Source organism: Canis lupus, chromosome 8, assembly GCF_048164855.1.
Source record: "Canis lupus baileyi chromosome 8, mCanLup2.hap1, whole genome shotgun sequence".
Classification (NCBI taxonomy): domain Eukaryota; kingdom Metazoa; phylum Chordata; class Mammalia; order Carnivora; family Canidae; genus Canis; species Canis lupus.
In genome coordinates this window covers 66,014,434-66,028,104 of record NC_132845.1, presented here as the reverse complement: position 1 = coordinate 66,028,104, position 13,671 = coordinate 66,014,434, and the positions used below count along the sequence as shown (strand labels likewise).

The following is a 13,671-nucleotide window of genomic DNA, read 5'->3' as shown; positions in this document are numbered from 1 at the left end:
GATGTTTAACATCATTAACCAGTAACAAAATGTAAATTAAGACCACAATGAGATATCTGTCATTGGCTAAAATTAAAAACAGTGACAATACCAAATACTGTCAATGATATGGAAAAATTGGATCATGCATACATACAGTGTTGGTAGGAATGAAATGGCATAGTTATTCTGGAAGAATAGTCTGGTAGTTTCTTTCCTTTCTTTTTTTTAAAGATATTAATTATTTGAGAGAAAGAGAGAGAGAGCATGAGCAGGGGTGTAGAGGGAGAAACAGACTCCCTACTGAGTGCAGAGCCCAACATGGGGCTCTATCCCAGGACCGTGAGATCATGACCTGAGCGAAAGGTAGACACTTAACTGACTGAACCACCCAGGTGCCCCTAATGAATTATTTTCAACATGTCTTTCAAGTTGGTATGTCAAAAAAAGTTCCGCCATCCAACCTGATCGATTTTTACTGGCTAACCCAGGACATCTGTATACACCACTATTTCACAAAGTCTTATCTATAAACCACATTGGTGCATGAAAAGATGCAGATTCTAGCCAGCCTTTCTAAATTGGGCTATCTTGGCCATCTGCGTGGCTATTACATATTTCTAGTGGCTTTTATGACCAGTCTAGCTTGAGAACCATTGGTACATATAGTTTATGCAACTGAAATCAGAGAAAGTTAAAAAAAAAAACACAAATATTTTGCATGGCTGAGAATAAAATACTGGGGAGTTGACTAAAATAACAATGGTCTTATTAGGACGCCTGGATGGCTCAGCGGTTGGGCGTCTGCCTTCGGCCCAGGGCGTGATCCCGGAGTACCCAGTCAGGCTCCCTGCATGGGGCCTGCTTCTCCCTCTGCCTGTGTCTCTGCCTCTCTCTCTCTCTCTCTCTCTCTCTCTCTCTCTGTGTCTCTCATGAATAAATGAATAAAATCTTTTAAAAAATATTTTAAATAACGATGTATGGAAATATACTTTGGTAAGCAAATTAATCTGAGTATCACAATCAGTTGAAAAGATGCTTTGTAGGGGCACCTGGGTGGCTCAATGGTTGAGACTCTGCCTTTGGCTCAGGTCATGATCCTGGGGTCCTAAGATCAGTCCCACATCGGACTCCCAGAGGGGAACCTGCTTCTCCCTCTGCCTGTGTCTCTGCTTCTGTCTCTGTGTCTCTTATGAATAAATAACAAAGTATTAAAAAAAAAAGAAGAAGAAAACCCCATTTAAAAAAAAGAAGATGCTTTGTGGACAAGAGAAAAAAATTTTTTTTTTGTTTAAGGGAGGCATATGTTCATGTCTCAATCCTTCCAAACTGAAATTAAACACATGCCTTTAACCAAAAAAACAAAAAACAAAAAACAAAAAAAAAAACACATGCCTTTAGCCTTGACATTAAAGCTCAGTATAAATTAATGTCTTTCACCTTCTAGTTTTATTTGAAATGCAAAATGGAAATAGTAATAGATCGACTGAACTGATAATTTATTAAAAGTTGAATTCTGGGGCAGCCTGGGTGGCTCAGCAGTTTAGCGCCACCTTCAGCCCAGGGACCTGATCCTAGAGACCCGAGATTGAGTCCTACTTCGGGCTCCCTGCATGGAGCCTGCTTCTCCCTCTGCCTATGTCTGCCCCTCTCAATCTCTCTCTCTCTCTCTCTCTGTCTCTCATGAATAAATAAATAAAATCTATTTTTTTAATAAATAAAATCTTTTAAAAAAAGTTGAATTCTGGGGGTGCCTGGGTGGCTCAGTGGTTCAGCATTTGCCTTTGGCTCAGGTTGTGATCCCGGGGTCCAGGGATCGAGTCTCACATTGGGCTCCCAGGAGGAAGCCTGCTTCTCCCTCTGCCTCTCTCTGTGTTTTTTACAAATAAATAAATAAAATCTTAAAAAAAAAAAAAGTTGAATTCTGTTTGCTAAGGTAGCTGGTCAAATCAGGAAAGCAGAGGGACCCAAAATCTAGCAGGCAGAGCATGGATATTTAATAACTTAGCCAAAGGGAGTGCCTGGGTGGCTCAGCTGGTTAAGCATCTGCCTGCAGCTCAGGTCATGATCTCAGGGTCCTGGGATCAAGTCCTACATTGGGCTTCCAGCTCAGCAGAGTCTCTTTCTTCCTTTCCCTCTGCCCCTCTCCCTGCTCATCCTCACTGTCTCTGTCTCTCAAATGAATAAAGAAAAGATATTTTTAAAAAACCCACAAGTGCCATGTTAAGTAGTTTTCAGGTCTCCCAGCACACCTCAAAGTTACTGTCCAAATAAATTCAATGAACCTTCTTTAAACCCATTTGTGAGTTGTCCCCAGTCTTGAACACCACAATTGTCCATAGCTCGGCAGGGATGGAGCTAGGCCACCCGCTAAGCAGCCTAATGTGAGAACCTACACACTTACCCCAGTAGGCACTCAGATATCAAAAAGCTACATAAGCTTTTTATTTTCACTTTTAAATCTTTCTCTACAGAATGTACTTGTTGCACATATTTTCCCTCATGGAATGTTCTCTTTAACCACCAATGCTGATGATCTTGCCAATAACCAGATTTGAACCTTAGCCATCAAATAACCCTCCCTGGTGCCTCCATGGTACATATACAATATTTAGGACATATCTGCACTTAGAATTAGCAACTATGAAAAAAAAAAGAATTAGCAACTATGAGGCCAAAAATTAGTTGTTTTTTTAAGTAAGCTCTATACCCAACACAGGGCTTGAACTCAAGACCCAGAGATCAAGAGCCACATGCACCACTGATTGAGCCAGCCAGGTACCCCAGTTTTTAATCTTAATTTTAACCATACTGCTAGCTAGAAAGTTTAAAACAAAAGGAATGTTAACGTTACTAGACCCAGTTATTCTTTTAAACTGTTACTGAGTAGTATTTTAATGAATTTAAGCTCTCAAGTACACAATGACTCTATTCCCTATTGTAACTACCATTTGTTGGGTGTCAGCTGTATGCAAGCACAGGACAAAGTACTTTGCATGCTTTAGTACATAAGAGCCTCCATAATACCCCTAACAACATAGACATTATTAACACCTTTTATAAATAAAGTAGGGGTGCCTGGGTGGCTCGTTGGTTGAATGTCCAACTCTTAGTTTCAGCTCAGGTCATGATCTCAGGGTCATGAAATCTGAGCCCCACATTGGGCTCCACACTCAGTGTGGAGTCGGCTTGGGATTTTCTCCTTCTCCCTCTGCCCCTCTCCCTGTTCATGCATGCTCTTTCCCTCTCTCTCCCCCTAAAATAAACAAAATCTTGGGACGCCTGAGTGGCTCAGCAGTTGTGCATCTGCCTTTGGCTCAGGCTGTGATCCCAGGGTCCTGTGATCGAGTCCCACATTGGGCTCTCTGGGGGGAGCCTGTTTGCCTCTGCCTATGTCTCTGCCTCTCTCTCTCTCTGTGTGTCTCATGAGTCAATACATCAATCTTTAAAATAAATAAATAAAACAAGATAAACAAGATCTTTTAAAAAAATGAAAAAGAAGGTAGCTGAGGATCAGAGTTTACATGCCTTCCCAGGGTCACACAGCAGCAGTATATGGTGGAGGTGGGATTCAAACCCTGGTCTGAATGACTCCCAAATCTTTCTACTGAGCCCCCTGCCCATGGAGCTTTCTACTGCTTAATGGTGCATTTGTGTGTTACAGAATATAGAAAACACACAATTTATCATTTTAACCAGTTTTAAGTGTCTAGTTCAAGGGCATGAAGCATATTCACATTGGTGTGCAACCATCATCACCACCCATCTCCAGAACTTTTCCATCTTCTCAACCTGAAACTCTGTCCCCATCCAACACTGACCCCGTCCCTTCCCCCAGCCCTTGGCACCCACCCTTCTACTCTCTGTCTCTATAGCTTTGGCTACTCTAGGTCCCTTACAGAATTAGAATCATACAATATTAATCCTTTGTGTCTGGCTTATTTCACTTGGCATAATTTTTTTTCAAAGCTTTTTTTTTTTTTTAGATTTTATTTATTTATTCATTAGAGACACACACAGAGAGAGGCAGAGACACAGGCAGAGGGAAAAGCAGGCTCCATTCAGGGAGCCCGATGTGGGACTCAATCCCAGGTCTCCAGGATCACGCCCTGGGCTGAAGGCAGACGGTTAACTGCTGAGCCACCCAGGCGTCCCCCTCAAGGCTGTTTTAAGTTAAAAAACAACTTCAAACACTTCCCAAATGGAAATACTCTGTTTACCTACAACCTTTGAAGACAAAGCCTGCTTCTGGGCCTGTCAGTGGCTGCCAGGGTTCAGGGAGGCTGAGATCCCTACCCCTAAAGCTGTGAGGAGAACCTCAGGACCTATTGATTCCCAAACATGCAGAAACAAATTAAATCCACCGAAATAAACCAGGGACACACAGAGTTGACCCAAAGATGTTAACAGACTTTCTTTCTCTCTTCCTTCCTTCCTTCTTTCCTTCCTTCCTTTCTTTCTTAGGTTCTTTCTAGCTTAGGTTAAAAAGGATTTCTTTTCTTTTCTTTTTTTTTAAAGATTTTATTTATTTATTCATGAGAGACCCAGAGAGAGGGAGAGAGAGAGGCAGAGACACAGGCAGAGGGAGAAGCAGGCTCCATGCAGGACCCTCATGCAGAACTCGATCTCGGGACTCCAGGATCACGTCCTGGGCTGAAGGCAGGTGCTAAACCACTGAGCCACCCAGGGATCCCCAAACAGGATTTATTTTCATTTGTAAGAGAACCATCTAGCAACAGATTTATTCAATTCTCCTTAAAATGGTGGCATTCTTTTAAACTACTCTTTCAGAAGCAGCAGTTACATAAATGGAATATTGGATTCAACCTAAAAATGTGCCCCTACCTTGTTAACTTTATTATTCTGCATATGATCATGATAAAAGATTAGGATATTCTTCACATTTCCAAGCAAAATCCGAAGCAATATGCTTGTTCTTATCAAACCCCTAAAAACAGCCATTTGAGAGTAAAGCAGCAGAGCTTTATGCATTACATCACCCTAGTGAAGCTACAGGTTCCAACTCATGCACCAACAAATCTACATAGCTAGCTTTTTTTTTTTTTTTTAAGATTTTATTTATTTATTCATCAGAGACACAGAGAGAGAGGCAGAGACATAGGCAGAGGGGAAAAGTAGGTTCCCTGCAGGGAGCCCGATGCGATGCAGGAGTCAATCCCAGGACCTAGGATCACGACCTGAGCCAAAGACAGACACTCAACCACTGAGCCACCCAGGGGCCCTATAGGGCTAGCTTCTACATTTCACTTTTATAGAATTTATTTTACACCTATTGTACCAAACAGCATTTTGTCTTTTTTTTTTAAGATTTTATTTTTTTAAGTAATTTCTATACCCAACGTAGGGCTCAAACTCACAACCCCAAGATTGATAGTCATGTTGCCCTTCTGACTGAGCCAGGCACCCTACCTACCCTTACAGTCTTCCAACATTATAGCAGTTCAATTTCCATCATTTGACAGTGCATTTATGGGACAATCTGCAGGCAACTCATTTTAGCAGACAAATTAAAGAACACTTTTAAACAGACATGACTGTCCTAAATTGTTTATTAGGTAAGAATTTCACAAACATTAATTATATTAGCGGCAAGGTGGAGCAGGAAAGGATCCCTCCTTCTCCATGCTCCCTGCAAGAACCACCAATGGTGTGCCGGAACTAGGGATGCTCTCCAAGGCCACATTCTCTCGGCTTGCAGATATCAGCCCTCAGGTCTCCCTGTGCTCATGAACTGGTTTGGCGATCTACTGGGGGTCGGGATTTCTTCTGATAGCTTTATAGAATGGATCAATGAGGATAACCTCAAAGAATGTGTATGTGGAATCTCTGCCAACCTAGTAAGAATTCAAGACCATAAGAGCCACAGTGGCCACAGTGGCGTCCAGCTCATTCCTCTGCTATAGACTGTAGGCTTTGGGCAAACTTGAGCTGGTTGACACCATGATGGACAGTCTTGCTGCAGCCTTAGGCAGTGGGTGTTTGCAGCCACTATGTGGCACACGGATCCAGTATATGACATAACCTTGCTTGGTCTTGTACCTCAGTCTGCATGCTTTTTCAGGCCAGGTTGCATGGGGCATCCCATGGAGTGCAGAGAGCTGGTACTGCCAGAGAGCTGGTACTGCCAGCAGTGCATCCAAAGAAAAAAAGTGCATTCCATTGGACTTGTTCTTCCTCCACAGCTCCTTGGTATACCTGTAAGCACCTATCCTGGCTTACCTGTGAGCTGATAATTGCCCCCAAATCGAAAGGGCTTTTCTCCCCAGTAGACTATTGCTTTAACTTAAAATTTTGGTGCCATATTTTTGGGTCAGGTATATATTGTTTATCACTGATGACAGACAGTAAGCTTCCTGGTTTTAAACAAAAGAAATCTTGGTTCCAGGAAGGACTTCACTAACTACAGAGATTCACAGCAATCCTCGGCCTTTCTTCTTTCTTTCTCTCACCCCAGAAGGGTTCATTGAACAGAAGAAATGCCAACATTTCCTCCAGATTCAAGCTATTTAACAAGAGGCTATTTTTGCTAATCTTTTGGATTAGTTTTCCTAACTGCTAGAGAAACGGCGCCTTAAAAAGGAAATGTTTCTGCCTTCAAACTTATACTCACTCAGTTTAAAATAGTCATGATCATTTAAAAAAATATAATGCCATGCAAGTACCCAAAAGATTTACCTCCAAACGTCTAGCCAGCTAAAAATAACCTCTAAACAAATAGCAAAACCTGGGCAAGCTCCCACAGAAGAAACCAAAGGCAACAGATCCCAGAGAAGTGAGGACCTCTGGGCTGAGGAACAGACCAGCTCTTGGCTTACTTAGTTTGATCCAGAGTAAGAATCAAAAGCGGATGTAGGGTACCAAAAGCTAAGGCAACGAAAGCAAAAATAGACTCCATCATGCTAAAAATGTTCTGCATAGCAAAGGAAACCATCAGTAAAATGAAAAGGCCACCTTTAATGGGAAAAAAATTTGCAAATCATGCATCTGATAAGAGGTTGTTAATATCCCAATGCTACAAAGAACCCATAGAACTCAATGGGCAAACAAACCCAATTTAAAACTGGACAGAAAAAACTGCAGAGACATTTTTCCAAAGGAGACAGACAAGTGGCCAACAGGTACATGAAAAGGTGCTCAACAATACTCATCATCAAAGAAATGCAAACCAGGGCACCTGGCTGGCTGGGTAGGAAGAGCATGTGACTCTAGATCTCAATGTCATGAGTTTGAGCTCCACGCTGGGTATAGAGATGACTTAAATAAAAAAACTTAAAAAAAAATGCAAACCAAAACCACAATGAAATCTCACCTCACACCTATTAGAATGGCAGCCATCCAAAACACAAGAGATAAGAGCAACAAGCCTTAGCAAGGATGTGGGTAAAAGGGAATCTTCCTGCTCTGTTTGTGGGAATGTAAATTAGTGCAGCCACTAAGAAAAACAGTATGGAAATTCCTCAAAAGACTAAAATAGAACCACCATATGATCCAGCACTCCCACTGCTGGGTATACACCCAAAGGAAATGAAAACAGGATATTGAAGAGATATCTACACCCCTGTGCTCATTGCAGTATTATTCACAATTGCCAAGAAATGAAAGCAATCTACATGTCCATCAGCGGATGGATGGATAAAGAAGATGTGAGGTACATATACATACATACAATGGAAAGAGGGAAATCCTGCCACTTGTGAAACATGGATGTAGCTTGAGAGCATTATGCTGAGTGAAATAAACCAGACAGACAAAGATAAACACTGTGTGTCATCACTTGTGTATGGAATCTAAAAAAAAAAACAACAAAAAAAACCTTAAACAGAAAAGTAGAAAAGTGGTTGGCAGAGGCTGGCTTGGCAGGGGGCAGGAATAGTGAGAGGTTAGTAAAAAAAAGGGTACAGGGTGGCGCAGCGGTTTGGCGCCTGCCTTTGGCCCAGGGCGCGATCCTGGAGACCCGGGATCGAATCCCACGTCGGGCTCCCGGTGCATGGAGCCTGCTTCTGCCTCTGCCTGTGTCTCTGCCTCTCTCTCTCTGTGTGTGACTATCATAAATAAATAAAAATTAAAAAAAAAAATGTACAAACTTTCAGCTCTCAGATAAATAAGGTCTGGGAATCTAAGGTAAATAAGGTGAATATAGTTGATAGTACTATATCTTATAATTGAAATTCACTAAGAAAGTAAAACTTAAATGTTCTCACCAAACATTATATATGGTGATGGATATCTTTTTATTTTATTTTATTTTATTTTATTTTATTTTATTTATTTATTTATTTTTTTTAAAGATTTTTATTTATTTATTCATAGAGACAGAGAGAGAGAGGCAGAGACACAGGCAGAGGGAGAAGCAGGCTCCATGCAGAGAGCCTGACGTGTGACTCGATCCAGGGTCTCCAGGATCATGCCCTGGGCTGTAGGCAGTGCTAAACTGCTGCGCCACCGGGGCTGCCCTATTTTATTTTATTTTATTTATTCATGAGAGACAGAGAGAGACAGAGACAGAGACACAGGCAGAGAGAGAAGCAGTCTCCATGCAGGGAGCCCCATGTGGGACTCGATCCCAGGACCCCAGGATCATGCCCTGGGCTGAAGGGAGGTGCTCAACTGCTGAGACACTCAGGCGTCCCCAGTGATGGATATCTTAATGAACTAGATGGGAGGGTGAACTATATATTATATATATATGAAATTGTCATGATGTATACTTTAAATATCTTACCATTTTATTTGTCAGTTATACCTCATAAAGCTGTGGGCATAAAAGCTGAAGTGAAATTTATTCCTATGGTTGCAAAAATGCAACGGAGCTTTTCAAAGTCTTGTGTAGAAAAGTATTAAAATACATAAACGTTAACATCAAAAAATCTCCCCTGAGCAGAGTTTTTTGGTTGGAAGGAGGGGATTGGAAAGGGGGGTGCCAGTAGATAGGAAAACTCTTAGTGGGCAGAACTGATGTAGGCATTACAGGACGTTTAGCTTCTCTGGCTCTCACCCCATCAATGCCAATGGCACTTCCCAAGTCATGGAGTTAACCAACCAACACCCACATTTCTAAATGCCCGTAGCTACCCCTCAATTCCACATAAGAACCCCTGATTGTGGTACATCTGTCTGTAACTTTGGCTTCCCTAGCTCCCATCCCATTATTCCCTTTATTTCTCCCCTTAACTGGCATAGAAATACTGGTTGCACTTTTTTTTGAAAGATTTTATTTATTCATGAGAGACAGAGAGGAGAGAGAGACATAGACAGAGACAGATACAGGCAGAGGGAGAAGCAGGCTCCATGCAGGAAGCCCGATGTGGGACTCGGTCCCCGGTCTCCAGGACCATGCTCTGGGCCGAAGGCGGTGCTAAACCACTGAGCCACCCAGGCTGCCCTAAAATACTGGTTACACTTAAATAGCTTAATTGAGATACAACTTATGCGCCACACAACCCATCCATGCAGAGTATATAATTTGGAGTGCCTGTCTGGCTCAGTCAGAAGAGCATGTGACTCTTGATCTTGGGGTTGTGAGTTTGAGCCCCAGGTCAGGCATAGAGATTACTAAATAAATAAATAAATAAATAAATAAATAAATTAAGATGAAGTGTACAATTTTATGGATTCAAATATTCACAGGGTTGTGCAAGCACCACCACAATCAAGTTTAGAACATTTTCATCACCCCCAAAAAGAGAGCGACATCCACATACGAATGCCAGGCCACATTAGTTCCCTTCCCTCCTCTAGGCTGTAAAGTTCATATAGAGAAAAGGTGGTCATGTCAGTGTGTGTGGCAATGTTTTCTCTCTGATTCTCCCTATGGGCCTTTGGAGCAGCCCAGTAGATTTTCTTGGCACTTTTGGGGCAGGTTCTCTAAGAAGTACTGACCAGCACTACAGGTAACCTTCCATCTGAGCAGTGGAGGGTCAGAGGTGGGGGCCTCAGGTCTGCAGACATTCCTCTGGGTCAAACACCCCTTGGCTCTGAGGGTACCTTCTTCATCCTGGGCTGTTAGAACAAAACACCACAGACCAGATGGCTTGAACCACAGACATTTATTTCTCACTGTTCTGGAGGATCCAAGTCAAGATCAAGGTGCCAGGAGGTTTGGCTCTTGGTGAGGGCTGTCTTCCTGGCTTATAGATGGCCACCTACTTGCTGTGTCCTCACATGGCAGAGAAACAGAGTGCTCTCTGGTCTCTTCCTCCTCTTCTTCTTCTTCTTCTTCTTCTTCTTCTTTTTTTTTTTTTTTAGAGAGAGAGCTTAATTTATTTGGCAGAGAGAGAGCATGAGCAGGGGGAGTGGCAGGCAGAAGGAGAGGGAGAAGCAGGCTTCCACCAAGCCAGGAGCCCAATGCAGGTCTCGATCCCAGGACCCTGAGATCATGACCTGAACTGAAGGCAGACACTTAACTGACTGAGCTAGCCAGATGCCCCTCTTCCTCTTCTTATAAAGACACTAATCCCAGTGTGGGGGCCTCACCCTCCTGAACTCATCTAAAAATAACTACCTCCTAAAGTCCCTATTTCCAAATATCATCATATCAGGGATTAGGGCTTCAACCTATGAATGGGGTGGGGTGAGGGTGGAGTTAGTGGCACACACAATTCAGTCCATACAGGGGGTTAAGGTCTATAGCTGGAGAAACAGGGTAGTCACTCCACTCTCAGGAATAAGAGAGCCAGACACAGGGCAGGCACAGAGGTCCTCCTATAACCAAGTAAGAAAGACAGCCTGGGGCCACTGGGCATTTCACCTGGCTGGGTCTCACAAGACTCCACAGCCTTGGTCATTTCTCCTTAAGTCTTTTTTAAAGTTTTTTTTTTCTTTTTTTGTAATAAAATACACCTCATATAAAATTAACCATTTGTAAGAGTACAGTTCGGGGACAGTAAGTATAGGACACTGTTATGAGAGATCTCAATACATAAGGACAGTGTTTGGGTGATGTTGGGTTTGGGTGTTACTCTTCTCCCCAACTCGTGGATGCTCCAGACCATCTTGAGTCCTGCTCACCTTCTATCCTTAGACCCTGACATGCAGCCATAGTGAAATGAGGACATCAGATTCTTATTCCAAATCCTGGGAACCCCAAATTACTATTGCAAACATTTCAAGCCGTGGCCTGCCTGATTCAATGCAGCGTAGGATTCTCAACCACACGTTGGGTCAACGAGCCAAATTCTGTTGTCTGGTCTGATTGTTTAGAGGATGTGAGTGTTTCCCCAATGAGCCAACCTCACCACTTTTATGAGCCCCACAGATCCCAGAACAGGGGTCAAGGGGATGGACAGCATGATTACTAATAGCTGACCATACTTTGTCTATGAAGCATTGGCACCCCGGATCAAACAAATCCAGCCAATCTAACATCTTCTGCTGTAGTTTTCAAGAACATGCTATGTTTTCAGACTGAAGAAAGCAGTCTCACATTATGTGTGCTGACATTCTGTTGTAAAGGAGGACAGAGAAGGAAGGCATGCCTTCTCAGACCATCTCCCGGGGATGGTGCAGGCCTAGCAGGAAAGCATTCACTTCCTGCCCACGAGTGTGACACGCATTAGGTCACATGGGGAATAAGTTCCAAATCCTATTTTTGGAGGTAACAAGGGGGAGGCCAGTCTGGACGTTGGAAGGAGCTCAAGGATTCCTTGGTAAAACCCACAGGTCTAGGGAGACAACTGTTTCCAAGACCTGCCTCAATTCCTCAGGCTGTCCTCTCTCACGGCTTGAGTCCCCAAGTGGCTCTAGAGAGGGGCCATACAGGATGTTCTCATGAATCATTTCAAGTCCCATGACCAGGGCCAAAGTCAGGCTTTCAACCTGTGTCTGTTTTTGCTTGGGAGTGTGCTAAATCACAGTGCACCCTTCTTCCCTAAAATCACCAGCCAGGGCGACAGTCTTATAGGTGACAGTTTTTCAAAAGGTGCGGGGTTGAAAGAGACTTTTTTTTTTTTTTTTTTTTTTTTTTTATGATAGTCACACAGAGAGAGAGAGAGAGAGAGAGGGGCAGAGACATAGGCAGAGGGAGAAGCAGGCTCCATGCACCGGGAGCCTGACGTGGGATTCGATCCCAGGTCTCCAGGATCGCGCCCTGGGCCAAAGGTAGGCGCCAAACCGCTGCGCCACCCAGGGATCCCTGAAAGAGACTTTAAAACCAATTGCCACAGGACAATAAAATGGTTAGGACTTAACTGAGAGGGTCCACGGGTTCTACATTTTAAAACATATTTTTAAATATACAGAATCATATAAAGACAGAGAGGATGCCACTAGAACTTGTGTCACGGAACTTCCATGTAGTTGCCACTGTGTTAAATTTTCACATCTTCCTTTCAGAGAGGGAAGCCTGACTGGCTCAATCAGTAGAGCACAGGACTCTTGATCTCGGGGTCATGAAGTGCTTCGCTGTGATGGTTCATTTTATGTGTCAACTGGACGGGACTAAGGATGCCCAGAGTTGGCAGGACATTATTTCTGGGTGTGTCTGGTAAGGGTGTTTCCCAAGAGATTAGCATTTGAATCAATAGACTAATAAAGATCTTCCCAAACCAATGTGGGCAGGCAGCATGGGCCTGAATAGAACAAAAAGGCAGAGAAAGGGCAAATTCTTTTTTTTTTTTTTTAAGACTTTATTTATTTATGTAAGGGAGAGCACAGGAGTGGAGAGGAGGGCAGAGGAAGAGGGAGAAGCAGACTCCCCAGAGAGCAGGGAGCCCGCTGCAGGGCTGGATCCCAGGACCCTAAGACGATGACAGGAACTGAAGGCAGATGCTTAACCAACTGAGCCACCCAGGCACTTCACAAATTCTCTCTTCTTGAGCTGTGACATGCATCTTCTCTTGTCCTCAGATCCCAGGGCTCCTGCTTCTGGTCTCTGAGTGTTCTGGTCTTGGAGTGTTCTATCACTGGCTCTCCTGGTTTTCTCCAGCTTGCAGAGAGCAGCATATCGTGGCATGTCTCAGCCTCCATGGTTGCATAAGCCAATTCCCATCATAAATCTCTTTTATGCCTCTGTACGCTATTGATTCAGTTTCTCCACAAAACCCTAATACACTCATGAATACAATAAAAAGTAAGAGACTAAGACAATCCCTTCTTGTAGAGCAACAGCTTACAGAAAATCATGTGCAAACTGGTGATCCCTTTCCTCCTCACTTCAAGAGAATAGTGTTTTTGTCTTAGTTTGATGGGGGGGGAGGGTTACAATTAAAGTCATGCACTCCAATATGTTAAAGGTCTTCATATCCTGAAGAAGCAAAATTGTCAGGGATCCCTGGGTGGTTCAGCAGTTTAGGGCCTGCCTTTGGCCCAGGGCGTGATCCTGGAGTCCCGGGATTGAGTCCTGAGTTGGGCTCCCCTTGAGGAGCCTGCTTCTCCCTCTGCCTGTGTCTCTGTCTCTGTCTCTGTCTCTCTCTCTCTCTGTGTCTCTCATAAGTAAATAAAATCTTAAAAAAAAAAAAAAGCAAAATTGTCACAAGCACATCTGTGACATACCTTGTGTCCAACAGAATATTTCCACGATAGAAATGTCCTTTCTCTGAGCTTCCGCTGCCATAGCCGTGAGCTATGTAGAAACTAACGACTTAAAAGGTGGCTGGTATGAGTAAGGAACTGGATTTTTTTTTTAATTTATTTTAATTATTTTTAAGTAGTCACATGTGTGGTAGGAGCTACTGA

General features: G+C 43.2%; 1 pseudogene; it reads right to left on the bottom strand.

Annotated features, from left to right (window-relative positions):
• Positions 1-5,551: 5,551 nt before the first annotated feature.
• Positions 5,552-13,549, bottom strand: LOC140639199 (large ribosomal subunit protein eL15-like; annotated as a pseudogene).
• Between the last annotated feature and the right edge of the window lie 122 nt (positions 13,550-13,671).